This window comes from Phyllobates terribilis, unplaced genomic scaffold (assembly GCF_046119375.1).
Source record: "Phyllobates terribilis strain yellow unplaced genomic scaffold, ASM4611937v1 Scaffold_4__5_contigs__length_816908805, whole genome shotgun sequence".
Taxonomy (NCBI): domain Eukaryota; kingdom Metazoa; phylum Chordata; class Amphibia; order Anura; family Dendrobatidae; genus Phyllobates; species Phyllobates terribilis.
The window spans coordinates 685,484,085-685,509,821 of NW_027362764.1; the positions used below are offsets into that span (position 1 = coordinate 685,484,085).

At 42.2% G+C, this 25,737-nt stretch overlaps 1 non-coding gene and 5 pseudogenes across 1 annotated transcript; all 6 read left to right on the plus strand.

Moving 5' to 3' along the window:
- The first annotated feature begins 3,790 nt into the window (after positions 1-3,790).
- On the plus strand, positions 3,791-3,909 carry LOC141269244 (5S ribosomal RNA; annotated as a pseudogene).
- Positions 3,910-4,530: 621 nt separating this feature from the next.
- On the plus strand, positions 4,531-4,650 carry LOC141269187 (5S ribosomal RNA; annotated as a pseudogene).
- A 10,130-nt stretch (positions 4,651-14,780) lies between these two features.
- Positions 14,781-14,900, plus strand: LOC141269062 (5S ribosomal RNA; annotated as a pseudogene).
- Positions 14,901-15,842: 942 nt separating this feature from the next.
- Positions 15,843-15,961, plus strand: LOC141266159 (5S ribosomal RNA). The gene has a single exon (XR_012320213.1). It is a non-coding gene; the product is annotated as a 5S ribosomal RNA (ribosomal RNA).
- Positions 15,962-16,567: 606 nt separating this feature from the next.
- LOC141269794 (5S ribosomal RNA) lies at positions 16,568-16,686 on the plus strand (annotated as a pseudogene).
- An 8,408-nt stretch (positions 16,687-25,094) lies between these two features.
- On the plus strand, positions 25,095-25,214 carry LOC141267371 (5S ribosomal RNA; annotated as a pseudogene).
- Positions 25,215-25,737: the final 523 nt, after the last annotated feature.

Below are 25,737 nucleotides of genomic sequence, written 5' to 3' on the forward strand. Positions count from 1 at the left end.
AATTCTTCCCTTATCACTCCTAACACTTTTTGCATAATAATTTGGAACGCAGTGTACATGTGCTTTTCCACAAAACACCAGTGGCTCACGTAGTGAATCTTACAGTTCTAACTTGCCAACCGTGGTCTGTATGGAGTTGTTCAATAAAGGGCCCAAAATTAAGATAACATAGATGGGAGAGGTCTCTATGAATAGGAATTCCTAAGTATTTGATACCCTGTGAGGGCCAGGCAAAGAGAAAGTTGGACTGGATGGAATCCTATATGGATTTGGGGAGGGAGACATCGAGGGCCTCAGACTTCGCTGCATTGATTTTAAAATTTTACCATGTAACAAAGTGATCTATTTCAGCCATAACAGCATGGATGGATATATGTGATTGAGTGATATATACTAGGACATCATCAGCAAATAGAGAGCACTTGTACTCGGTGCCTCCCACCTCAATCCACCTAATATTGGGGTTATGGCGAATTGATGAGAGCAGGTGCTCCGTCACTAGGATGTATAAGAGAGGGGACAGAGGACATCACTGCCTTGTCCCATTGGTGATTGTGAAAGGTGATGAAAATGTTCTGACGCACCCCCTGGGCCTTGGGACACCCGGAGCCGGACCCTTTTTGGTGGATGCTGGTGGTTGTAGTCTTCGTGGCGGCGACCCGGTTCCGTGGCTCAGGGCGGTCAAACCAGTGGCAGAACTATTTATGTGGTTTTGATGTTTAAATGTCCGACTACGCCACCCGTGGATTGCGGTCAGAGTGAACCGCCGCTACAGGGCAGACCGCTGAGGCTGGTGTTGTGGGTGCAGCAGAGCGTAGCATAACTCCCCACGGGAGGAGTATAGCCTCAGGGCAGTGTATGCGGAGGATGGGGGTGATGGTGCAGGGCAGCAGCAGTAATGACACGGAGTCAGTGATGCAGTTCAGGGCCTTTACTCACAGTTCTTATTATCCAGACCACGTCTGCAGGTAACGGCTGCCCACGTCGTACTGTGCTCACCAGGTGAGGGGCTCAGACAACTCCCAGATAACTTTGGAGCACTTCACAGGACCCCCTTTGTGTGTCCTTTGTCTGGCCTTTCTTACCAACACTTCTGTCCGGCTGCCTCGGGCCTCCTCTTGGTAAACTTGGCGCCAGTTTCCCTGACCCTATGTGGTGCCTTCCTAGCGGGTGTAGCGAGGGGCTGCGCCACATAAAATGTCAGAGCCTCCGGTTTCTAGCTGAGGGTCGTTTCCTGCCTCCACTAGTTCGGGGACCGGTCTCCCCCTTTGGCCTGACCCCTCCACGCAGGTGGATTCGGGCGTGCGGTGGCGACTCGCCCGTCCGCACCCCTGGGATCCCTTCATTCCTCGTTCCTGGAGCCTTCTCCGCTCCTCTTCCTTCCTTCTCCCTCTTCCAGGCCTGGGCCTCTGTTACTAGGCCCGCCTCCGGAGCAGAGCTCATGCAGAGCCCCTGCTCCCTGCCACTTCTGCTCAGACTTCTCTGCACTGAACTAAGATGGTGCCCACCTTTTATACTCCCTTCTCAATGCACCCAGGAACTGCTTCCTCCCTGCTCCTGCACTACAGGGTTCCCCTTCCTCAGTGTTCCCTCCCCCCACTCCAGCCAGGGACAGGGACTGTCGTGCCCATCTCAGGGGCATATTGGTCGCCCTGCCCCACGGCAATGTGGTGTAATGCATGCAGGTGTCGGGTCCTGATCCACACTCCATCCTTACCTGAGAGTGAGATATCACACCTCTGGGTGAGGTGCAATACGTCTGTAGCAACCGAGCCCTCAGGGTGCTACAGTTCCATTTTTCTTCAGCCTAGGTGACATATTGCGATACAGGGACGTGATTTTGGCTATAAAAGGGTCCCCTAGACCCCTACCCCAAGCTTTTTAAGAGAATCATATATGGCGTGCCAGGAGACTCTATGGAATGCTTTCTCAGCATCCAACAAGAGTATCTAATTACAAATTTTTAACTGCATCTAGCCCAGGAAATACTTTGTGCCTAGTAGCAGTGTCTGCTAGTCAGCGGATTATCCCTGCTGTTAAGCAAGCTGCACCACCTGTAGTTTAGACACTTAATTTTTTCAAAGGAAATGCTTCGGGACCATGGGATACTTAGTGAAGAGCATCAGGAGGCACCCCAAGGCATAGGGGCTGGGACTGGCAGTAGGATGCCTTGCGGTGGACAGCCAAGCTCGATCCTTATAAAAGCTTTTTAACTGCAGCAGCTTTAGTGGACGCTACTGGAGCTGGAATTACCGCGGCTGCTGGCATGAGACTTGTAAATGGATTTAAAGTGTATTCATTCAAATTAGAGAGACAATTTAAATTAAAAAGCTTAGAGCTGCCTCCACCACAGGGGGGCTCGCTCGACCCACCAGCGGACAGGCACCAGTATTGGGAGAGGGGGGCTGGCCGTCAGGGTTCACCGCGGCTCTGGCACAAACCCGGCGACACGAAGGTGGCACGGGCAGGAGCGGACTGGCCGTGTCGGCTTCTCACTTTTTGGATTTTAGAAGGGCATGACATGCCTATATCTGTGTCTCCCCCTTCTTTTACTCCTCCACCTCTTTAATTTTCGCATGACTATATGTACTTGTCACTTTTCCATGTGTTAGTTATGTCTTCTGAGCAGTTTGTCAGCTTTTGGACACCTTTGAAGGTGTTTTCTATGTGTTTCTATGAGTTTTTGTTTGCCTGCCATTGGTTTTAACGGTGTTCGAAGGTGTTCGACGAACAGTTCGACGAACAGTTCGGCGAACACACGGGTGTTCGACGAACCGAACCGAACTCGAACACTACGGGGGTGGCTCAACACTATTGGAGACCTCCTGGGAAAACTGAGTGCTGTAGACCATTTTGATGAAGTTTTGCCCTACTGCCCAGCTCGACTATCATGGAACGGCGCCTTGCCGGACACCGACCTTAAGTAACTTAGATGATGGAAGCCCCAAGGCCTCTGAGCCAGTTGGCAGCTAAGTACGCTGCCCCGCCGCCTTCACGCAGGCCTGACACCGAGCTCATTGCCATGGCTAGGAGTGCTTATTGACTCCGCAGCGCGCCGTGTGGAAATGATGGCGTTAAAAGCACCCGGGGCTGTGAAGGGGCCAGGCTTTCAGCAGTGCCCAGGGAAGGTTTTGGATGCCGGCCGCCTAGCGAGGGCCAGCAGAAGTAACATGTTTCTCTGCAAAGAAGCTTGTGTAACCAAGCCAGACGGCTGACAAAGAGCTAACCTCAGTGCAAGTAAGGCAAGGAAGGTGCGGAAGGAATTGGGGAGGGGGGGGTGATTCCTGCTAGGGCCCTGAAATCATAAAACAGGCAGGAGAGTCTGACGCATGGTGACGGAGAGGTTGTAGAGGCAGATAGGGGGTGTTGTCACGTGCGAGCACGTGTGCATGCTGGCTTGTGTGTGAGAGTGCGCTTCCTAGGTGTGGCGCGCTGCAGACAGTCAAAGGGATTGTTCCCTTTCATTAAAAGTTAATCCCCGGCTGCAGGCTATTAGAAAGCAACTAACCGCGCTCTACTCACCCTACCCGGGTCTTCCTGTGAGTATCGCCTCTGCTCCCGGCCTGTGGCATTGGCCGTGAAGCCGACGTTCCGTCGACAGCGCTGCAGCCGATCAGTGAGCTCAGCGGCTCTGAGTGGGGTGTTGTGTCTACAAGACCTTTTAAGGAAGCCAGCAAAAAAATTGAAGAGAAGGGAAAGCACAAAAGGACCTGGTCTTGCTGAGCACTGGAAAGGGCAGCCGGCAGCCAGACGTCAAAGTAGAAAAGCAGCAAGTGAGAGGCTTGTCCCTGCCTACGGCCACACCACCCTGAACACACCTGATCTTGTCTGATCTCGAAAGCTAAGCAGAGTCAGGCCTTGTTAGTACTTGGATTGGAGACCGTCTGGGAATACTAGGTGCTGTAGGCTTTTGCTTTTTCCTTCCTTCCACCAGCAGGGGGCACTCTCTTCTATGCCTTTTTCCCATTCCCTTTTACAAGTGCACACATTCATTCTCTTTTCTTTTTTTCATTTGCTTTCTCTCTTGCGCTATTTCATCTCTGCAAAATACCAGCATCCTTCTGATCACCGTGGGCCTCCAGCATTGTTGCTTCTTTACTTTTAATACTAGGCTCCTTTTCACCAGGACCAGCGTCTCCCGCGTGGCTGGAGGCAACCACCGGTAACCCCAAGCAGAAGACCTTTGCAGGCAACACGACCCTCCCCTCTGAAGAGCAGCTCAAAGTCACTGGTAACCATCTCACCCTCTTCCTTCATTCACCCCTGGACGTCTCGCTCCGCCCCCAAGTTACGGGTCCAGCTTGCTCTTTCTGTCACATTACCGCGATGAAGGGTTTAGCCTGCAGGAGACCCTGCGCCGAGCCATTTTTGAAGACACCTGATGCGGCGGGTGAATCACTGCTAAACATACCACACCTGTAGGGACGGCACAGCCTTAGTATGGACCCTTCGGAGCCCGCCCCGTCACGGCCAGATTGCTCGCCATCAAGCGATCCTGAGAAAGGCTGGCTGGGCGATGGATCGAGCAGCAACTACTGGCCATACCACCTTGGATACGCCCAATCTCATCTGATCTCAGAAGCAAAGCAAGGCTGGGCTCGGACAGTACTTGGATGGGAGTCCTCCTGGGAACACCGGGTGCTGTAGACCATTTTGATGATGTTTTTACCTACTGCCCAGCTCGTCTAGCATGGAACGGCGCCTTGCCGGACACCGACTTTAAGTAACTTAGATGATGGAAGCCCCAAGGCCTCTGAGCCAGTTGGCAGCTAAGTACGCTACCCCGCCGCCTTCACGCAGGCCTGACACCGAGCTCCTTGCCACGGCTAGGAGTGCTTATTGACTCCGCAGCTCGCCGTGTGGAAATGATGGCGTTAAAAGCACCCGGGGCCGTGAAGGGGCCAGGCTTTCAGCAGGTGCCCATTGAAGGTTTTGGATGCCGGCCGCCTAGCGAGGGCCAGCAGAAGTAACATGTTTCTCTGCAAAGAAGCTTGTGTAACCAAGCCAGATGGCTGACAAAGAGCTAACCTCAGTTCAAGGAAGGCAAGGAAGGTGCGGAAGGAATTGTGGAGGGGGGGGGTGATTCCTGCTAGGGCCCTGAAATCATAAAACAGGCAGGAGAGTCTGATGCATGGTGACGGAGAGGTTGTAGGGGCAGATAGGGGGTGTTGTCACGTGCGAGCACGTGTGCATGCTGGCTTGTGTGTGAGAGTGCGCTTCCTAGGTGTTCCGCGCTGCAGACAGTCAAAGGGATTGTTCCCTTTCATTAAAAATTAATCCCCGGCTGCAGGCTATTAGAAAGCAACTAACCGCGCTCTACTCACCCTACCCGGGTCTACCAGTGAGTCTCGCCTCTGCTCCCGGCCTGTGGCATTGGCCGTGAAGCTGACGTTCCGTCGACAGCGCTGCAGCTGATCAGTGAGCTCAGTGGCTCTGAGTGGGGCGTTCTGTCTACAAGACCTTTTAAGGAAGCCAGCAAAAAAATTGAAGAGAAGGGAAAGCACAAAAGGACCTGGTCTTGCTGAGCACTGGAAAGGGCAGCCGGCAGCCACACGTCAAAGTAGAAAAGCAGCAAGTGAGAGAATTGTCTCTGCCTACGGCCACACCACCCTGAACACACCCGATCTCATCTGATCTCGGAAGCTAAGCAGGGTCAGGCCTGGTTAGTGCTTGGATGGGAGACTGTAAAATAATACTCTTCCTGTATTATTTTTTTTCTACTAAGGACTTCTCAAAGTATCAATATCACGATATTCTTATAAAAAAATGTATCTATTTATTCTTGGATTGTCCATTAAAAAGAATCAGATTGCAGCAGGTACATACAAAATTAGTTATAAAGTAATTGTCCATTTGTCCATAATTAGCTTAATTGTTGAGATTCACCCATCTTTCCTTGGATCCTGGCTGGTAAATCATGTCTTTGTCCAGCATGTGTCCAGGCCTACATGTCATCTGCTTCTCAGCATGAAGATTCTGTGTCTTGTGGGGTGGGCAGAGCAAGAGAGCCCCCCCTTTCTGTACCATGGGCTTTTATAGCCAGTCGTATGGACACCTGTTCTACATATGGTAGTGAACCAAAAATACACACACAAATAGCGCATGTCAACTAGACACGATGGCTGAGGCATAGAACTCAGAAAAATGATTATCGATTAACATTCAAAATGAATTTCCATAATTAACCATTTAACATTTCCCCCTTTTTTGAGAATAAAAGGACTTTAACTGAAATTTCTCAAAAGAAGATACATTCATCAATCATTTTTTCTTTCCTTCTTCCTTGGCAATATCATTAAATTTCCATAATAATAATAATAGTAATAATAGTATCAATATCGGATTATTGTTATATAATGATGTGAATTCATGTTATGGTATGCCGTGACTAATATTCATTTAATATGTATAATTATACTTCCCTATATTTAAATTGAAGCAATCGCGGGTTCAATCGTCATCATCTGATGTCATCGGGTCGTCGTCTCGTCTTCTTCTTGGTTCTTTTATAACACAGTCTTTAGATGAAAACTCCTTTGAAATAAATTACAGCATGTAGATATTGTACAGTCCATAATTGTGTTCATTATTGTTCAGTCCATAAACTGTACTCTTTATTAGAAAGATCATGTGTGTCAGTTGATAAGAAAGCAAAGTCCATGGATGAAATGTAGCTTTAATATCTGTGCAGTGTCACCTGGACTTACGTTGGATCGTCTTTGGAATCTTCCGTGTGTCCGCACTGGTCTCGTGTCACTTTTGGAACAGATGTGACGTCTTTGGTCAGTAAAGCAAGGGATAACTTGACACTTCCCTGCTTTATAGAGCACCATAACCAGTACTCAGTCCTTTATATACAGGACACATATGCCAGGTATTACCTGTTCACCAGCTTTCATTGAAGCGTTGCAGGTGATAAGAAACCACTGGAACGTGATGAAACTTGAACACAACACAGTACATATAGGATCATCGTCCTCTGCCGTCCTGGTGATCAGTGGTGTGAATTGTATTGTATGTAATGGACACAGTCTATTATAACACTCAGCATTCACACCTGTTACCTTCTGAGACGTCCGGATATCAGTTGCTTCTTCTTGTAACTTTTGAGAATCTCTTTGATTTATAAAAATTAAAAGTCTTTATTAAGATAGAATTCATAATTGCGATGTCTTGATTGAAGTCTTCATTCCCTAATCTGATACCAAATCTGGCAGTTTTTCCTAACCTATAATATCACAGCGTACCATAGCAATCAGTAATATCCATCTAATTATTATCAAAATATTAAAATAAATTATGTTTGGAATAATAAACAATAATAGATAATAATTCATTATCAATCAAGTTCTCCATATGATAGAACATTTTTATGTCATAGGTGTAATTACCTTTTCCAACCCATAGGTGTCAGTGTATTTTGAAAAAACAAGTTTTTATATCTTTATTAAACCAATAATATCAAAGAATGTATACTCCTGAACCAAAATGAATAAATATATGAATGTATGAATGAATGAATAAATGAATGAATGAATTGTTGTGTTTACTCAGAAAATGTAAACATTTTTTTCCTTAGCAATATATATTTAATGAAGCAATACTCTTGTATTAGACATTACTTTATTAAATATTAATGTGTTTTCTCAATTGAGATATTGAACTGAAATAAAATCAAATGAGAATTAAAAAATGAAAAAATAGAAAAATAAGAAGTATAAAGTAAGAATAAAATTTTAAAAATGAAAAATAAAATTAAGAGTAAAAATAAGAATAAAAATAAAAATAAGGCCTTTAAATTTTAATGACAAATGCAGAGTAATTATATTCTCCATAAAAAATACCCTTATAGCTCCATTATCTGGATGATTTCATATTTGTCATAACCTTGTACCACCAAAAAATTTTAAATTATGCAACTTTGCATGTAATACCCTTCTTAATTATACCATAGTACCTTATTATTATTTCTTCTTTATTAAAATGTGTGGAAAATAAGTATTGATCAAAAGTGATTATGTAATCAGGATCAAAAACACATTTTCCCCCTTAATACCAAAAATATTATTTTATAAAATTTATGTATATATCAGAACCAAATTAAAAATAATTATTCTTCTAGAAATATTGTGCATAAATTTCATATCGATGAGTAGCATAGATTTGACTAAAGAGAGGTGTGTACCTATTTAGGTAACCATTAAAAATAATATTATAGTTATTCAAGAATATTATCATGTGGAAAATTATTCTAAATATAAATTTGCTTTGTAAACCATTTTGATGTGTGGTTGCCCTTATCCACTATTAGTTAAATCAAGAAATAATAATTATTAAAGAAATCTAGAAATATATATATGTAGATAATACCTAATTATGTATTATAATTTCCTCAGAATTAAATATATTTTTGTACCTTCACATAAAGAAACATTTTTTTTTTTTCAAACATACAAACATACGAGGCCTCTGTCACATCAATCACACTTAGCAGCTGCTGATTTACTCATCTGTCACCTTCACTCTGACATTCACAGATCTGTTCAACTCAAACATTCCACATATGAAGTTTTAGATATACAGTACAGACCAAAAGTTTGGACACACCTTCTCATTTAAAGATTTTTCTGTATTTTCATGACTATGAAAAGTGTACATTCACACTGAAGGCTTCAAAACTATGAATTAACACATGTGGAATTATATACTTAACAAAAAAAGTGTGAAGCAACTGAAAATATGTCTTCTATTCTAGGTTCTTCAAAGTAGCCACCTTTTGCATTGATGACTGCTTTGCACACTCTTGGCATTCTCTTGATGAGCTTCAAGAGGTAGTCACCGGAAATGGTTTTCACTTCACAGGTGTGCCCTGTCAGGTTTAATAAGTGGGATTTCTTGCCTTATAAATGGGGTTGGGACCTTCAATTGTGTTGTGCAGAAGTATGGTGGATACACAGCTGATAGTCCTACTGAATAGACTGTTAGAATTTGTATTATGGCTAGAAAAAATCAGCTAAGTAAAGAAAAACGAGTGGCCATCATTACTTTAAGAAATTAAGGTCAGTCAATCTGAAAAATTGGGCAAACTTTGAAAGTGTCCCCAAGTGCAGTTGCAAAAACCATCATGCGCTACAAAGAAACTGGCTCACATGAGGACCGCCCCAGGAAAGGAAGACCAAGAGTCTCCTCTGCTTCTGAGGATAAGTTTATCCGAGTCACCAGCCTCAGAAATCGCAGGTTAACAGCAGCTCAGATTAGAGACCAGGTCAATGCCACACAGAGTTCTAGCAGCAGACACATCTCTTCAACTACTGTTAAGAGGAGACTTTGTGCAGCAGGCCTTCATGGTAAAATAGCTGCTAGGAAACCACTGCTAAGTACAGGCAACAAGCAGAAGAGACTTGTTTGGGCTAAAGAACACAAGGAATGGACATTAGACCAGTGGAAATCTGTGCTTTGGTCTGATGAGTCCAAATTTGAGATCTTTGGTTTCAACCACCGTTTCTTTGTGCGACGCAGAAAAGGTGAACGGATGGACTCTACATGCCTGGTTCCCATCGTGAAGCATGGAGGAGGAGGTGTGATGGTGTTGGGGTGCTTTGATGGTGACACTGTTGGGGATTTAATCAAAATTGAAGGCATACTGAACCAGCATGGCTACCACAGCATCTTGCAGCGGCATGCTATTCCATCCTGTTTGCGTTTAGTTGGACCATCATTTATTTTTCAACAGGACAATGACCCCAAATACACCTCCAGGCTGTGTAAGGGCTATTTGACCAAGAAGGAGAGTGATGGGGTGCTAGGCCAGATGACCTGGCCTCCACAGTCACCAGACCTGAACCCAATCGAGATGGTTTGGGGTGAGCTGGACCGCAGAGTGAAGGCAAAAGGGCCAACAAGTGCTTAGCATCTCTGGGAACTCCTTCAAGATTGACGGAAGACCATTTCCGGTGACTACCTCTTGAAGCTCATCAAGAGAATGCCAAGAGTGTGCAAAGCAGTCATCAAAGCAAAAGGTGGCTACTTTGAAGAACCTAGAATATAAGACATATTTTCAGTTGTTTCACACTTTTTTGTTAATTATATAATTCCACATGTGTTAATTCATAGTTTTGATGCCCTCAGTGTGAATGTACAATTTTCATAGTCAAGAAAATACAGAAAAATCTTTAAATGAGAATGTGTGTCCAAACTTTTGGTCTGTACTGTATATATATATATTTAACCCAAAATTGTTGTATCCCAATTTATTAATGCGCATTGCCATATCAATTGAATATCTTTATATTTCTTTGAATATTCCCCAAGTACATATTATATAATATGAGAGTAAGTCACTGGAATTTCAGACACTTGAAAAAACTCTTGTCTAAGGGTATGTGCACACGATGCAGAAATGAAGCAGAAAATTTATGCATCATTTCTGCATCTCCCTGGCAGAAAAAACGCATGCAGATTGTGCATGCGTTTTTCCTTCGGAATACATGCGGATTCACATGCTTTTCCACATGCGTTTCCGTATGTGGATTGACAAGCGCTTTCCAGGCGATTTTAGCATCACCTGGAAAGTGCTTGACAACTAGGTCACACTATATAAATCCATGCAAACAGCATGGATTTATATAGTGTGACCCGAGAGAATGTATATACTTACCTCCGATGGCCTGCTCTGTCCTGCTCACTCCGTTCTCCCGGCTGCCGGCAACTTTGAATTGAAAGACCTGCCGACGTCAGCGTCACGTGACCCGTCACATGACTCTGACGTCAGAGCAGGTCCTACAACTCACTGCAAAGTGCCGGGAACCAAGCAGGAGCGCTGCGCGGGCCGACAGATGGTAAGTATATATATATTTTTTATTTTATTCTTGTTTTACAGCTTTTTTAATGGTACTTGGGTGTGGAAGAGACTCTCCTCTCCTCCACACCCGGTACCATCCGCACATTAGAAAGCGCCAATAACGCAAGTACAGATGCAGTCTTGCGGAATTGGCGCGTTCTAATGCAAGTCAATGGCGGAAAAAACGCCGCGTTTCCGCAAGATTAATTGACATGCTGCGGATTTTTGAGCGCAGCATTAACGCTGCGGAAAAATCCGCATCATGGGCACAGCACATGCGGATTTCAATTGGGGAACATTGCTGCCCTTCTACCATGCGTTTTTAATGCGTTTCCGCAACTGCAAAAACGCCGCGGAAACGCATTAAATACGCATCGTGTGAACTCAGCCTTAGATTCTTTTTTCACTGGCTGCCCAGTCTTAAGTTACATCAGTTGAAAATAGAATGAATGGGATCCTATACTATTAGCTCAAAGTTCAAAGGCCGCAGCTGTCACACGTCATGCTGTAAAGCTACTTTAATTTGCACGAACACTTCATGCACAGAAAATATTAGCAACACAAAAGAATTAATAAGTATTACATATATATTATAGTTCAACTAGATATATTGTTATTATTTTAAAATGTTATACACATAAAATCATGCAATTTTTTCACTTCCTGTGTGAATAAAGAAATAAATCCATTTTAGAGTTCTTTGATCAAATCCTGCTTTGGAATGAAAACTCTAAGGAAATATAAGAAAATAAAATTAAATATCAAATTCATACAGAAACAGAATTATTTAAATATCTTATACATATATTGGTTGGTTCTAATGTAATTCAAAATATTGCTACTTAAATTTATATATATGAAGTTCTAATTTATTAATTAATATATATATATATATTTTAAAAACGTATATATAAATACAATTATACGCAATCTCTACTTAGACAAGTGTATATATATATATATATATATATATATATATGAACTATTAGAAACTATGTAACTACAATTTTACTGTATAAGATTATAAATAAATATTGAGACATTGTATTACATTTTGATACAACATTATAATTACAGTTTTTCCTTAGCCACTCCCTAAACCAAATCTTCTGTCTCTCTAAAATATCTCCAGGAATGCCCTATTTAGGAAAGACAGTTTTCTATCCTTCAAAACCTCAGAGAACTGCCTGTTCTTCTGTCCACATTCCATGACGTCACTGTGAGTTGGTCGTCTCACCTGTCTCTGTCCATCAGTTTCAGCCATTTTCCTTTTTAGAGAATCACAGTTCTGACTGAAAATTAACTCATTCTGTGGAGAGATGGATCTTTGCACTGGCTGATATGGCTTATAACATATATGAAATCTTCTGCGTATTTGATAGAGTTCACTATGGGGATGACTCAGTCTAGGAGAGTTTGATATTGGCTTTTGGTAAGATTTTACCTTTTCTGGTTTTATAAATTTAGCTTGATTTATTTTCTTTTCACGATTCTCATGTTTTCTAACAAAATCCAGCATCTGCGCACATTCAAATAATGAATTTTTTTGTGATGCCATAACTTGGGAAACTGAATTTAGGAATTTGAATTTTTGTACAAAAGTTGTTATCATATGTTGTACTTTTCCATTTTTGATGAGAGCTTTGCACAACCGTTCAAATATGGACATGAATGTATATGTACATTCCTTCCTACCAATCCTTAGTTTCTGCAGATCTTCTATGTTGGGAAAATCCTTTGTGACACAATAAATCAAATATCTTAATCTGTCCGAATCATTTTCCCATCCATTAGGAGAGTCATTTTCACAGGGCATTAAATGTAAACGTCTGGACAATGTCACAGGAATCCATATTTTAAATAATTGATTCCTCTCCTCATTGGATAAATCAAACTTATCAGAGAAGCTCTCAAATGTCTCTGAATTTCTACAGGCATGGATTTTGACATCATATTTTGGCATGATTTTGTATAATTTCAGCAAATTTTTCCTCATTTTAATTTGGAGTTGAGCCTGGGTAATTCCAGAATTCTCTGATATTTTTAGTGGCTCTTGTACGTCCGTTCCTCCTACGTCACTCACGTCTCCTCCCACATCACCTAGTATATCGGTTTCTCGTATGTCAGTCATGTCTCCTCCCATGTCAGGTTTCTGTATGTCCGTCTCTTGGTCAGACCCAAGGTCACCTTCAGTTACAGACACGTGTCTTACTTCTTGTTCATTTTCCACATTGCAGTCAGAATCAGTATCACCGTCTGACACTTCTACACTATTTTCCTGCTTAGAAATCTCTAACACAAGACTATGAAAAAAATCTACCAAATGTAGAATATTTCTCAATTTCTGTTTGTCTCTATTTACCAATTTAGAAGTTAACTGTAAATTTTGCAATTCACATTCTTTGTATAAACTGAGCCACAAAACTTCTATGTCATCTCCTACATTAACTTTGAAATTAATATTACTTTGTTTAGCAAAACAAGAAATTATATCCATATTTTGCTTACCTTAAGATTCCTTGGCTTCTCTTTATCAGCACGTCCTGTCTTCAGTTCGTCTGATTCTTTTCCTGTGTGATTCTGTTCCTTGTTAGTACCTCTGCTTCCTGTCTTTCCTCAGTCTGTAGGTCCTTTCTGCTTCTCGTGACAAACTAGTGAATTTACTTACACGTGAACAACAGCTGTTCAGCTCGTCAGGACTCCCCCCTTGTTCACGGAAGAAATTCACTTACTTAATTTAAAAAACAAAAAAACAGGACTGGCTGGCTCACCATTGTAAAATAATACTCTTCCTGTATTATTTTTTTCTACTGAGGACTTCTCAAAGTATCAATATCACGATATTCTTATAAAAAAATGTATCTATTTATTCTTGGATTGTCCATTAAAAAGAATCAGATTGCAGCAGGTACATACAATAATTAGTTATAAAGTAATTGTCCATTTGTCCATAATTAGCTTAATTGTTGAGATTCACCCATCTTTCCTTGGATCCTGGCTGGTAAATCATGTCTTTGTCCAGCATGTGTCCAGGCCTACATGTCATCTGCTTCACAGCATGAAGATTCTGTGTCTTGTGGGGTGGGCAGAGCAAGAGAGCCCCCCCTTTCTGTACCATGGGCTTTTATAACCAGTCGTATGGACACCTGTTCTACATATGGTAGTGAACCAAAAATACACACACAAATAGCGCATGTCAACTAGACACGATGGCTGAGGCAGAGAACTCAGAAAAATGATTATCGATTAACATTCCAAATGAAATTCCATAATTAACCATTTAACAGAGACCGCCTGGGAATGCCAGGTGCTGTAGGCTTTTGCTTTTTCCTTCCTTCCACCAGCAGGGGGCACTCTCTTCTATGCCTTTTTTCCATTCCCTTTCACAAGTGCACACATTCATTCTCTTTTCTTTTTTTCATTTGCTTTCTCTCTTGCGCTATTTCATCTCTGCAAAATACCAGCATCCTTCTGATCACCGTGGGCCTCCAGCATTGTTGCTTATTTACTTTTAATACTAGGCTCCTTTTCACCAGGACCAGCGTCTCCCGGGTGGCTGGAGGCAACCACCGGTAACCCCAAGCAGAAGACCTTTGCAGGCAACACGACCCTCCCCCCTGAAGAGCAGCTCAAAGTCACTGGCAACCATCTCACCCTCTTCCTTCATTCACCTCTGGACGTCTCGCTCCGCCCCTAAGTTACGGGTCCAGCTTGCTCTTTCTGTCACATTACCGCGATGAAGGGTTTAGCCTGCAGGAGACCCTGCGCCGAGCCATTTTTGAAGACACCTGATGCGGCGGGTGAATCACTGCTAAACAAACCACACCTGTAGGGACGGCACAGCCTTTGCATGGACCCTTCGGAGCCCGCCCCGTCATGGCCAGATTGCTCGCCATCAAGCGATCCTGAGAAAGGCTGGCAGGGCGATGGATCGAGCAGCGTCTACTGGCCATACCACCTTGGATACGCCTGATCTCGTCTGATATCTGAAGCAAATCAGGGCTGGGCTCGGACAGTACTTGCATGGGAGACCTCCTGGGAACACCGGGTGCTGTAGACCATTTTGATGACGTTTTACCCTACTGCCCAGCTCGGCTAGCATGTAACGGCGCCTTGCCGGACACCGACCTTAAGTAACTTAGATGATGGAAGCCCCAAGGCCTCTGAGCCAGTTGGCAGCTAAGTACGCCACCCCGCCGCCCTTCACACAGGCCTGACACCGAGCTCCTTACCACGGCTAGGAGTGCTTATTGACTCCGCAGCTCGCCGTGTGGAAATGATGGCGTTAAAAGCACCCGGGGCCGTGAAGGGGCCAGGCTTTCAGCAGGTGCCCAGGAAAGGTTTTGGATGCCGGCCGCCTAGCGAGGGCCAGCAGAAGTAACATGTTTCTCTGCAAAGAAGCTTGTGTATCCAAGCCAGACGGCTGCCAAAGAGCTAACCTCAGTGCAAGGAAGGCAAGGAAGTTGCGGAAGGAATTGGGGAGAGGGGGGTGATTCCTGCTAGGGGCCTGAAATCATAAAACAGGCAGGAGAGTCTGACGCATGGTGACGGAGAGGTTGTAGGAGCAGATAGGGGGTGTTGTCACGTGCGAGCACGTGTACATGCTGGCTTGTGTGTGAGAGTGCGCTTCCTAGGTGTGGTGCGCTGCAGACAGTCAAAGGGATTGTTCCCTTTCATTAAAAGTTAATCCCCGGCTGCAGGGTATTAGAAAGCAACTAACCGCGCTCTACTCACCCTACCCGGGTCTACCGGTGAGTCTCGCCTCTGCTCCCGGCCTGTGTCATTGGCCGCGAAGCTGACGTTCCGTCGACAGCGCTGCAGCCGATCAGTGAGCTCAGCGGCTCTGAGTGGGGCCTTCTGTCTACAAGACCTTTTAAGGAAGCCAGCAAAAAAATTGAAGAGAAGGGAAAGTACAAAAGGACCTGGTCTTGCTGAGCACTGGAAAGGGCAGCCGGCAGCCTGACTTCAAAGTAGAAAAGCAGCAAGTGAGAGGCTTGTCTCTGCCTACGGCCACACCACCCTGAACCCACCCGATCTCATCTGATCTCAGAAGCTAAGCAGGGTTGGGCCTTGTTAGTACTTGGATGGGAGACCACCTGGGAATACCAGGTGCTGTAGGCTTTTGCTTTTTCCTTCCTTCCACCAGCAGGGGGCACTCTCTTCTATGCCTTTTTTCCATTCCATTTCACAAGTGCACACATTCATTCTCTTTTCTTTTTTTCATTTGCTTTCTCTCTTGCGCTATTTCATCTCTGCAAAATACCAGCATCCTTCTGATCACCGTGGGCCTCCAGCATTGTTGCTTCTTTACTTTTAATACTAGGACCAACGTCTCCCGCGTGTCTGGAGGCAACCACCGGTAACCCCATGCAGAAGACCTTTGCAGGCAACACCACCCTCCCCCCTGAAGAGCAGCTCAAAGTCACTGGCAAACATCTCACCCTCTTCCTTCATTCACCCCTGGACGTCTCGCTCCGCCCCCAAGTTACGGGTCCAGCTTGCTCTTTCTGTCACATTACCGCGATGAAGGGTTTAGCCTGCAGGAGACCCTGCGCCGAGCCATTTTTGAAGACACCTGATGCGGCGGGTGAATCACTGCTAAACAAACCACACCTATAGGGACGGCACAGCCTTTGCATGTACCCTTTGGAGCCCGCCCCGTCACAGCCAGATTGCTCGCCACCAAGCGATCCTGAGAAAGGCTGGCCGGGCGATGGATCGAGCAGCGTCTACTGGCCATACCACCTTGGATGCGCCTGATTTCGTCTGATCTCGGAAGCAAAGCAGGGCTGGGCTCGAACAGTACTTGGATGGGATACCTCCTGGAACACCGGTTGCTGTAGACCATTTTGATGACGTTTTGCCCTACTGCCCAGCTCGGCTAGCATGGAACGGCGCCTTGCCGGACACCGACCTTAAGTAACTTAGATGATGGAAGCCCCAAGGCCTCTGAGCCAGTTGGCAGCTAAGTACGCTACCCCGTCGCCTTCACGCAGGCCTGACACCGAGCTCCTTGCCACGGCTAGGAGTGCTTATTGACTCCGCAGCTCGCCGTGTGGTAATGATTGCGTTAAAAGCACCCGGGACCGTGAAGGGGCCAGGCTTTCAGCAGGTGCCCAGGGAAGGTTTTGGATGCCGGCCGCCTAGCGAGGGCCAGCAGAAGTAACATGTTTCTCTGCAAAGAAGCTTGTGGAACCAAGCCAGACGGCTGACAAAGAGCTAACCTCAGTGCAAGGAAGGCAAGGAAGGTGCGGAAGGAATTGGGGAGGGGGGGGGTGATTCCTGCTAGGGCCCTGAAATCATAAAACAGGCAGGAGAGTCTGACGCATGGTGATGGAGAGGTTGTAGGGGCAGATAGGGGGTGTTGTCACGTGCGAGCACGTGTGCATGCTGGCTTGTGTTTGAGAGTGCGCTTCCTAGGTGTGGCGCGCTGCAGACAGTCAAAGGGATTGTTCCCTTTCATTAAAAGTTAATACCCGGCTGCAGGCTATTAGAAAGCAACTAACCGCGCTCTACTCACCCTACCCGGGTCTACCGGTGAGTCTCGCCTCTGCTCCCGGCCTGTGGCATTGGCCGTGAAGCTGACGTTCCGTCGACAGCGCTGCAGCCGAACAGTGAGCTCAGCGGCTCTGAGTGGGGCGTTGTGTCTACAAGACCTTTTAAGGAAGCCAGCAAAAAAATTGAAGAGAAGGGAAAGCACAAAAGGACCTGGTCTTGCTGAGCACTGGAAAGGGCAGCCAGCAGCCAGACGTCAAAATAGAAAAGCAGCAAGTGAGAGGCTTGTCTCTGCCTATGGCCACACCACCCTGAACACGCCCGATCTCATCTGATCTCGGAAGCTAAGCAGGGTCGGGCCTGGTTAGTACTTGGATGGGAGACTGTAAAATAATGCTCTTCCTGTATTATTTTTTTCTACTGAGGACTTCTCAAAGTATCAATATCACGATATTCTTATAAAAAAATGTATCTATTTATTCTTGGATTGTCCATTAAAAAGAATCAGATTGCAGCAGGTACATACAATAATTAGTTATAAAGTAATTGTCCATTTGTCTATAATTAGCTTAATTGTTGAGATTCACCCATCTTTTCTTGGATCCTGGCTGGTAAATCATGTTTTTGTCCAGCATGTTTCCAGGCCTACATGTCATCTGCTTCTCAGCATGAAGATTCTGTGTCTTGTGGGGTGGGCAGAGCAAGAGAGCACCCCCTTTCTGTACCATGGGCTTTTATAGCCAGTCGTATGGACACCTGTTCTACATATGGTAGTGAACCAAAAATACACACACAAATAGCGCATGTCAACTAGACACGATGGCTGAGGCATAGAACTCAGAAAAATGATTATCGATTAACATTCCAAATGAATTTCCATAATTAACCATTTAACATTTCCCCCTTTTTTGAGAATAAAAGGATTTTAACTGAAAAGTCTCAAAAGAAGATACATTCATCAATCATTTTTTCTTTCCTTCTTCCTTGGCAATATCATTAAATTTCCATAATAATAATAATAGTAATAATAGTATCAATATCGGATTATTGTTATATAATGATGTGAATTCATGTTATGGTAAGCCGTGACTAATATTCATTTAATATGTATAATTATACTTCCCTATATCTAAATTGAAGCAATCGCGGGTTCAATCGTCATCATCTGATGTCATCGGGTCGTCGTCTCGTCTTCTTCTTGGTTCTTTTATAACACAGTCTTTAGATGAAAACTCCTTTGAAATAAATTACAGCATGTAGATATTGTACAGTCCATAATTGTGTTCATTATTGTTCAGTCCATAAACTGTACTCTTTATTAGAAAGATCATGTGTGTCAGTTGATAAGAAAACAAAGTCCATGGATGAAATGTAGCTTTAATATCTGTGCAGTGTCACCTGGACTTACGTTGGATCGCCTTTGGAATCTTCCGTGTGTCCGCACTGGTCTCGTGTCACTTTTGGAACAGATGTGACGTCTTTGGTCAGTAAAGCAAGGGTTAACTTGACACTTTCCTGCTTTATATAGCAACATAACCAGTACTCAGTCCTTTATATACAGGACACATATGCCAGGTATTACCTGTTCACCAGCTTTCATTGAAGCGTTGCAGGTGATAAGAAACCACTGGAACGTGATGAAACGTAAACACAAAACAGTACATATAGGATCATCGTCCTCTGCCGTCCTGGTGATCAGTGGTGTGAATTGTATTGTATGTAATGGACACAGTCTATTATAACACTCAGCATTCACACCTGTTACCTTCTGAGACGTCCGGATATCAGTTGCTTCTTCTTGTAACTTTTGAGAATCTCTTTGATTTATAAAAATTAAAAGTCTTTATTAAGATAGAATTCATAATTGCGATGTCTTGATTGAAGTCTTCATTCCCTAATCTGATACCAAATCTGGCAGTTTTTCCTAACCTATAATATCACAGCGTACCATAGCAATCAGTAATATCCATCTAATTATTATCAAAATATTAAAATAAATTATGTTTGGAATAATAAACAATAATAGATAATAATTCATTATCAATCAAGTTCTCCATATGATAGAACATTTTTATGTCATAGGTGTAATTACCTTTTCCAACCCATAGGTGTCAGTGTATTTTGAAAAAACAAGTTTTTATATCTTTATTAAACCAATAATATCAAAGAATGTATACTCCTGAACCAAAATGAATAAATATATGAATGTATGAATGAATGAATGAATGAATAAATGAATGAATTGTTGTGTTTACTCAGAAAATGTAAACATTTTTTTCCTTAGCAATATATATTTAATGAAGCAATACTCTTGTATTAGACATTACTTTATTAAATATTAATGTGTTTTCTCAATTGAGATATTGAACTGAAATAAAATCAAATGAGAATTAAAAAATGAAAAAATAGAAAAATAAGAAGTATAAAGTAAGAATAAAATTTTAAAAATGAAAAATAAAATTAAGAGTAAAAATAAGAATAAAAACAAGGCCTTTAAATTTTAATGACAAATGAAGAGTAATTATATTCTCCATAAAAAATACCCTTATATCTCCATTATCTGAATGATTTCATATTTGTCATAACCTTGTACCACCAAAAAATATTAAATTATGCAACTTTGCATGTAATACCCTTCTTAATTATACCATAGTACCTTATTATTATTTCTTCTTTATTAAAATGTGTGGAAAATAAGTATTGATCAAAAGTGATTATGTAATCAGGATCAAAAACACATTTTCCCCCTTAATACCAAAAATATTATTTTATAAAATTTATGTATATATCAGAACCAAATTAAAAATAATTATTCTTCTAGAAATATTGTGCATAAATTTCATATCGATGAGTAGCATAGATTTGACTAAAGAGAGGTGTGTACCTATTTAGGTAACCATTAAAAATAATATTATAGTTATTCAAGAATATTATCATGTGGAAAATTATTCTAAATATAAATTTGCTTTGTAAACCATTTTGATGTGTGGGTGCCCTTATCCACTATTAGTTAAATCAAGAAATAATAATTATTAAAGAAATATAGAAATATATATATTTAGATAATACCTAATTATGTATTATAATTTCCTCAGAATTAAATATATTTTTGTACCTTCACATAAAGAAACATTTTTTTTTTTCAAACATACAAACATACGAGGCCTCTGTCACATCAATCACACTTAGCAGCTGCTGATTTACTCATCTGTCACCTTCACTCTGACATTCACAGATCTGTTCAACTCAAACATTCCACATATGAAGTTTTAGATATATATACTGTATATATATTTAACCCAAAATTGTTGTATCCCAATTTATTAACGCGCATTGCCATATCAATTGAATATCTTTATATTTCTTTGAATATTCCCCAAGTACATATTATATAATATGAGAGTAAGTCACTGGAATTTCAGACACTTGAAAAAACTCTTGTCTTAGATTCTTTTTTCACTGGCTGCCCGGTCTTAAGTTACATCAGTTGAAAATAGAATGAATGGGATCCTATACTATTAGCTCAAAGTTCAAAGGCCGCAGCAGTCACACGTCATGCTGTAAAGCTACTTTAATTTGCACGAACACTTCATGCACAGAAAATATTAGCAACACAAAAGAATTAATAAGTATTACATATATATTATAGTTCAACTAGATATATTGTTATTATTTTAAAATGTTATACACATAAAATCATACCAACAAAGTTCCACACATGGAATCCTAAAAAATGCTATCGGTTGTTAAACTCATATGACATATGCACATATTCTCTTCTCAAATAGGACACAAGTCCCCCAAGAAAAGACTTGAAGCGAGTATTTCAACCATAAAATCAATACTTTATTACCATATATTAAAAATTAGATAAAACAAATCACAGTGCTTCATGAATACAAATGGGCAAATATCTGTATAAATCCTACTGATACTCAAGGTATATTGTGTTCTAGTTTGTAACATAAAGTTAACAATTGTAACCTATTGCTGTCCCCACAAAATAAGATAAATTATGCAGTGATAGTCACTATTACTTATGACATATTTGTCCCCACATAATAAAATGATTTGTGCAGTGGTGATCACTATTGGTCAATGTGATATAACATAAGAATTCAAGTGCTGTAAAATACACGAATTAAGGGACTACCACTGTAAGGGTTGTGAACCCATGGGGAGGTGTCATAAAGGGATAAAGCATGGAAACCAATTGTCCGCACCGAAGCAGCACGAAAGTGAAACCTAAAACTAAAGAGAACAGAATGAAATACCTGAATCAGTGTGAAAATGCTGTCGCCCGTCCGTGACCCCGACGTACGTTTCGAATATTCTTCTTCAGGGAGTTGAAGTATGTTAGTCGCGTGATGGTATATATATGTGGGCCCAATCTCCGATAGATGTGTACGCTGCTATTTCCGGTCCACTTTGACCTCACTTTGACATAAAATCATGCAATTTTTTCACTTCCTGTGTGAATAAAGAAATAAATCCATTTTAGAGTTCTCTGATCAAATCCTGCTTTGGAATGAAAACTCTAAGGAAATATAAGAAAATAAAATTAAATATCAAATTCATACAGAAACAGAATTATTTAAATATCTTATACATATATTGGTTGGTTCTAATGTAATTCAAAATATTGCTACTTAAATTTATATATATGAAGTTCTAATTTATGAATTAATATATATATATATATATATTTTATAAACGTATATATAAATACAATTATACGCAATCTCTACTTAGACAAGTGTATATATATATATATATATATATATATATGAACTATTAGAAACTATTAGAAACTATGTAACTACAATTTACTGTATAAGATTATAAATAAATATTGAGACATTGTATTACATTTTGATACAACATTATAATTACAGTTTTTCCTTAGCCACTCCCTAAACCAAATCTTCTGTCTCTCTCAAATATCTCCAGGAACGCCCTATTTAGGAAAGACATTTTTCTATCCTTCAAAACCTCAGAGAACTGCCTGTTCTTCTGTCCACATTCCATGACGTCACTGTGAGTTGGTCGTCTCACCTGTCTCTGTCCATCAGTTTCAGCCATTTTCCTTTTTAGAGAATCACAGTTCTGACTGAGAATTAACTCATTCTGTGGAGAGATGGATCTTTGCACTGGCTGATATGGCTTATAACATATATGAAATCTTCTGCGTATTTGATAGAGTTCACTATGGGGATGACTCAGTCTAGGAGAGTTTGATATTGGCTTTTGGTAAGATTTTACCTTTCCTGGTTTTATAAATTTAGCTTGATTTATTTTCTTTTCACGATTCTCATGTTTTCTAACAGAATCCAGCATCTGCGCACATTCAAATAATTAATTTTTTTGTGATGCCATAACTTGGGAAACTGAATTTAGGGATTTGAATTTTTGTACAAAAGTTGTTATCATATGTTGTACTTTTCCATTTTTGATGAGAGCTTTGTACAACCGTTCAAATATGGACATGAATGTATATGTACATTCCTTCCTACCAATCCTTAGTTTCTGCAGATCTTCTATGTTGGGAAAATCCTTTGTGACACAATAAATCAAATATCTTAATCTGTCCGAATCATTTTCCCATCCATTAGGAGAGTCATTTTCACAGGGCATTAAATGTAAACGTCTGGACAATGTCACAGGAATCCATATTTAAAATAATTGATTCCTCTCCTCATTGGATAAATCAAACTTATCAGAGAATTTATCAAATGTCTCTGAATTTCTACAGGCATGGATTTTGACATCATATTTTGGCATGATTTTGTATAATTTCAGCAAATTTTTCCTCATTTTAATTTGGAGTTGAGCCTGGGTAATTCCAGAATTCTCTGATATTTTTAGTGGCTCTTGTATGTCCGTTCCTCCTACGTCACTCACGTCTCCTCCCACATCACCTAGAATGTCGGTTTCTCGTATGTCAGTCATGTCTCCTCCCATGTCAGGTTTCTGTCTGTCCGTCTCTTGGTCAGACCCAAGGTCACCTTCAGTTATAGACACGTGTCTTACTTCTTGTTCATTTTCCACATTACAGTCAGAATCAGTATCACCGTCTGACACTTCTACACTATTTTCCTGCTTAGAAATCTCTAACACAAGACTATGAAAAAAATCTACCAAATGTAGAATATTTCTCAATTTCTGTTTGTCTCTATTTACCAATTTAGAAGTTAACTGTAAATTCTGCAATTCACATTCTTTGTATAAACTGAGCCACAAAACTTCTATGTCATCTCTTACATTAACTTTGAAATTAATATTACTTTGTTTAGCAAAAGAAAAAATTATATCCATATTTTGCTTACCTTAAGATTCCTTGGCTTCTCTTTATCAGCACGTCCTGTCGTCAGTTCGTCTGATTCTTTTCCTGTGTGATTCTGTTCCTTGTTAGTACCTCTGCTTCCTGTCTTTCCTCAGTCTGTAGGTCCTTTCTGCTTCTCGTGAAAAACTAGTGAATTTACTGACACGTGAACAACAGCTGTTCAGCTCGTCAGGACTCCCCCCTTGTTCACGGAAGAAATTCACTTATTTAATTTAAAAAGCAAAAAAACAGGACTGGCTGGCTCACCATTGTAAAATAATACTCTTCCTATATTATTTTTTTCTACTGAGGACTTCTCAAAGTATCAATATCACGATATTCTTATAAAAAAATGTATCTATTTATTCTTGGATTGTCCATTAAAAAGAATCAGATTGCAGCAGGTACATACAATAATTAGTTATAAAGTAATTTGTCCATTTGTCCATAATTAGCTTAATTGTTGAGATTCACCCATCTTTCCTTGGATCCTGGCTGGTAAATCATGTCTTTGTCCAGCATGTGTCCAGGCCTACATGTCATCTGCTTCACAGCATGAAGATTCTGTGTCTTGTGGGGTGGGCAGAGCAAGAGAGCCCCCCCTTTCTGTACCATGGGCTTTTATAACCAGTCGTATGGACACCTGTTCTACATATGGTAGTGAACCAAAAACACACACACAAATAGCGCATGTCAACTAGACACGATGGCTGAGGCAGAGAACTCAGAAAAATGATTATCGATTAACATTCCAAATGAAATTCCATAATTAACCATTTAACAGAGACCGCCTGGGAATGCCAGGTGCTGTAGGCTTTTGCTTTTTCCTTCCTTCCAGCAGCAGGGGGCACTCTCTTCTATGCCTTTTTTCCATTCCCTTTCACAAGTGCACACATTCATTCTCTTTTCTTTTTTTCATTTGCTTTCTCTCTTGCGCTATTTCATCTCTGCAAAATACCAGCATCCTTCTGATCACCGTGGGCCTCCAGCATTGTTGCTTCTTTACTTTTAATACTAGGCTCCTTTTCACCAGGACCAGCGTCTCCCGCGTGGCTGAAGGCAACCACCGGTAACCCCAAGCAGAAGACCTTTGCAGGCAACGCGACCCTCCCCCCTGAAGAGCAGCTCAAAGTCACTGGCAACCATCTCACCCTCTTCCTTCATTCACCCCTGGACGTCTCGCTCCGTCCACAAGTTACGGGTCCAGCTTGCTCTTTCTGTCACATTACCGTGATGAAGGATTTAGCCTGCAGGAGACCCTGCGCCGAGACATTTTTGAAGACACCTGATGCGGCAGGTGAATCACTGCTAAACAAACCACACCTGTAGGGACGGCACAGACTTTGCATGGACCCTTCGGAGCCCGCCCTGTCACGGCCAGATTGCTCGCCACCAAGCGATCCTGAGAAAGGCTGGCCGGGCGATGGATCGAGCAGCGTCTACTGGCCATACCACCTTGGACACGCCCGATCTCGTCTGATCTCGGAAGCAAAGCAGGGCTGGGCTCAGACAGTACTTGGATGGGAGACCTCCTGGGAACACCGGGTGCTGTAGACCATTTTGATAACGTTTTGCCCTACTGCCCAGCTCGGCTAGCATGGAACTGCGCCTTGCCGGACACCGACCTTAAGTAACTTAGATGATGGAAGCCCCAAGGCCTCTGAGCCAGTTGGCAGCTAAGTACGCTACCCCGCCGCCTTCACGCAGGCCTGACACCGAGCTCCTTGCCACGGCTAGGAGTGCTTATTGACTCCGCAGCTCGCCGTGTGGAAATGATGGCGTTAAAAGCACCCGGGGCCATGAAGGGGCCAGGCTTTCAGCAGGTGCCCAGGGAAGGTTTTGGATGCCGGCTGCATAGCGAGGGCCAGCAGAAGTAACATGTTTCTCTGCAAAGAAGCTTGTGTAACCAAGCCAGACGGCTGACAAAGAGCTAACCTCAGTGCAACGAAGGCAAGGAAGGTGCGGAAGGAATTGGGGAGGTGGGGGGTAATTCCTGCTAGGGCCCTGAAATCATAAAACAGGCAGGAGAGTCTGATGCATGGTGACGGAGAGGTTGTAGGGGCAGATAGGGGGTGTTGTC